Below are 4,219 nucleotides of genomic sequence, written 5' to 3'. Positions count from 1 at the left end.
ATGATGTGTTCATGTTTTGATGCTTCGACATTATGTCTCAGATCCTTCTCATGTAATACCTCCTTAACCATTGGAAATTAATCCGGATTTGACTTAGGACGAGGAGCCTATGACAATTTTGGATTGGAAAGATAAGGAGCTGAGGAATAAGACAGTACATTTGGTGAACATTTTGTGGAGAAATCATTAAGTGGAAGAGGTTACCTGGGAGACAGAAGATCGGATGAGAAAGATGTATCCACGATTGTTTTATGGTTATTAGTGGATGTATTGTTGTGTATGAATTTCGAGGATGAAATTTTTAAGGTGGGGAGATTGTCACAGCCCATTCAAAAATTTTGTAACATTAATTGGTCCTGAACAAGGAAGTTACTAAATTACCCTTGGATGTTAAGGTGTGTTGTGTGTATTATGTACTTAAGTTGGACAATTCTAATATTTCCTAAGTTTTTTTATACTTAGGCTTGTTACTTTGTTTTGTGGGTTAGTAACCAACTAGGACCACACACACACCTATTCCTTTCTCTGTGTACTTTCTCTCTCTCCTCCCTTTCTCAATTTTCAGCAACGTCTGTACAAGCGTACGGACAATTCTTGAACCACTCCATGTAGACACGAATCGAGGCTAAAGTTAGTGTCTTTGAGTTCTTGGCAAGCTAAGGATCACAACCATACCTTTCTTTAGACATAAAACCCTCGTTTTTCGGAGAACTCAAGAACCCAAATTTGAGGTACTGTTCATGCACAAATAAATGTGAAGTTTTCAGAAGATTTTAAGCCTCCAGGAAGCTTTAGAATGTCTTCACGAAGCTCGGAGAAGAAAAACGAGGAGTTTTGGACGTCGGGAAGTCAAGTTTGGCAAGTTTGAAATTTGGCCGAAATTATCGTGCTTTCTCTGGCGAGATCCCATGATCTTTGGAGCTTGAAATTGGTAAGATTGTGTTCTATTCGTCCTAAGCTTCAATTTGGTTCAAGTTTCATGGAATTTGGTTGAAAAATGGAAGAGAAATGAAGGTTTAAGCATTTTCCAGTTTTCCGGCGAGGTTCACCGGAAAAGAAAGAAGAATATTCCGTCAAAGTTGATGGAATATTCTTACCGGAGGGTAACAGCGTCAGGTAATTTGGACAGAATATTCCTTTATTTTGATGGAATATTCCTAACGGCAGTTAGGGATTCCGTTAAGATTCATTACAGCACGTGTTGCCGTGCACTTGCCGGCACATGGCGGCGAGTGGGACGTTGGAATTTTTTTCTTAAAATATGGGGATGTTCGTGAGGTTGTGTAGATCACATTGGTATATTTAAACACCTCATTTGAGCAATGTATGAGAAGTTATTAGCTAGTATTGGTTATGTGGTTTAAATAATGTTTATTCAGTTACTTCACATATAGGCGAGACCTATCCCAAGGACGAGCGTAGTCAAGGGCGACTCGGGGGCTACAACCCTTCGACATACCAGTGAGTGGGCTTTTGGTTTTTAGTATATAATTATATACTTGATATTTTCCCAAAAAAATGTGTTTAAATGAAAATATGCTTTGAAATGCCATGCATATAAATTTATATTCAGCATATGAATTAGTATATGATGCATAATATGAATTGGTGATGTGGACGCTCAGGTAAGTATCAGGTGAGTTATGTTTGTTATATGAGATATTGATAATGTGAGACGTGATTGAGAGCTCATAAACCTGCACCCCAGGTGATTGTCATTTAGCCAAAGATATGGCACATGCCTGTTTATAATGTCACCTTCCACACCATATGCTCACATTGGATCCAATTTAGGTGCACAGTCTTGTCGTACAGGCCATCATAGGTGGTTCTGACTCGTAGGTGACTAGCGACTTATCGCACAGCTAGCATGAGAGCATAGCATTAAGCATAACTATATTACACCCAGTCTTGTTGTATAGACCTTTGCAGTGGTTCCGACTCATGTGCAGTGTAGTGCCATATAGGTCACTTACAGTGACTCCGGTTAGATTGACTAATGAGCTATGAATTTAACCGTACAAACTTCTGCAGGGGTTCCGGCTAATATGTTATTTTTTCATGAATTTATTTTCACCTGAGTTACTTATTCTGTTTTATATTTTGGCATGGCATACTTATGAATATGGATATGTGGAGCATGAATTGAATGTATATATACATATATATATATATATATATTTATATTATATTTCTGGGAAAGCTATACTTGTTTTACGGCGAGGGGTTAGAGCATTTGATAAATGAAATGGTTTTGAAAAATTTTTTTTTTGCCCACTCACACTTTCTATTTTGCGCCCCTCCAGGTTTTAGATAAGCTTGTTCGTTGGTGGCTCACGAGGATTGATTGGAGGTTCTAACAGACTATCACACATGTAGGGCATCTTTGGGTGTCGTCTATTTAGTACTTGTTTTTCAGGACTGAACTTAGGCTACTCACGCTCTGATTATGTATTCGCACATATTCTAGTACTTGCCTTAGCTAGTACTCTTATGAATTTGGCTTTTATTTATTTGTATTCTCTATTATCATTATTGCTTCCGCACTGTGCATATGGCTACGTCACCCTCACGTGACGGCCAGCATGCCCTGACTCGAGTCGGGGTGTATCCCTAAGTTTGTCTTGTCATCGCCTACCTTCCCTTTGTTCATTTTTGTTGTAAACCCTTAGTTCTTCTATTTTTTGAAGGATCTGAAATGGGGTGGAATCTACGTGAGGATCCTGAGCAAACGACGCTTACCTACTGTAAGTACAAATTTCAGTTCGTTTTGTGCTTTGTTGGTTCCCTTTTTTTATTCCCGTTATTCTGGGTTTGTTGATTCCAAAATCTTTGTTGGTGATTTGTGGGTTTTGTTGATTATTTATTCGAAATGCTTACTGGTATGTTGTAGAATGAGGGTCATGTGATTGCTTTGTTATTGTTGTTGAGAAAAAGGTAGTTTGGGTGCTAGTGGTTCAAGGGGTCCAGTGGGTGTTTTGTGTATTGTTGTTGAGGAAAGGGTAGTTTGGATGCTGGTGGTCCTAGGGGTCCTTTGGATAATTGTTTAACAAAAGTTCAAATTTGGGTGCTTTTGTTTTATTTATTCTAATGTTGGATAATAGAGGGTCATTTTGGTGCTTTGTTTGTTGGTGAATAAGATATTGTGTTTTCTTTGTTTATTCAAAATGCTTACTGATTTGTTGGATAATGGGGTCCTTTTGGGTCCTCTTGTGCTTTTTTTCCATGATGTGTTTTCCTTTACTTTGTTGTTGGCTATTGAATATGTTGAATTGCAATTGTTTACATTTGGGGTGGGTTGTGGTTTTACGGTTTGTTGGCTGCACTAACTAGGGTCTTTTTTGTGCTTTGTTTGTTGGTGAAGAAGATGTAGTGTTTTCTTTATTTATTCAAAATGCTTACTGATTTGTTGGATAATAGGGTCATTTTGGGTGCTCTTGTCTATTTTTCTGTAATGTGCTTTTTCCTTTGCTTTGTTGTTGGTTGTTGAATATGTTAAATTAGAATTGTTTACATTTGGGGTGGGTTGTGGTCCTACAATTTATTGGCTGCACTAACTAGGATCCTTTTTGTGCTTTGTTTGTTGGTGAAGAAGATGTAGTGTTTTCTTAGTTTATTCAAAATGCTTACTGATTTATTAGATCCTCTTGTGATTTTTCTGTGATGTGCTTTTTCCTTTGCTTTGTTGTTGGCTGTTGAATATGTTGAATTGCAATTGTTTACATTTGGGGTGGGTTGTGGTCCTACGGTTTATTGGTTGCACTAACTACGATTTTAACCTTTTTTTTTTTTGTGAATTTCAAGTTATCCAGAACTATTTTCCATTTGTTTGTATTATGGTGGGAAACTTGGTCATGAATACTACTATAGGGGGAAAGTTGCATATATAGATTATTGCGACAATGACTTAATGTCACTCTCTGTGATAGATTATATGGTAAAAGCTCTAGGATATAGTGAGATGTTCATAAACTACTACTACAAGATTCCCAATATGGACATTAATAATGGTTTGAAGCCCATTCAGAGTGATGCCGATGTACAGAAGATGTGCAATTTTGTTCCAAAGGCTCGAGTGTTAGACATGTACATTGAAGAATTGTCTGCAAAAAACGCCCTTACCAAGAACAACATTTTATGGAGTCTATGGAGTGCACCGGTCCAAGCACAATGGTTTTTGAAGAATTAAGTGATGAGGAAGGGGATGCTATGGCAATAA

Source organism: Malus sylvestris, chromosome 15, assembly GCF_916048215.2.
Source record: "Malus sylvestris chromosome 15, drMalSylv7.2, whole genome shotgun sequence".
Taxonomy (NCBI): domain Eukaryota; kingdom Viridiplantae; phylum Streptophyta; class Magnoliopsida; order Rosales; family Rosaceae; genus Malus; species Malus sylvestris.
This window is presented reverse-complemented; position numbering follows the sequence as displayed.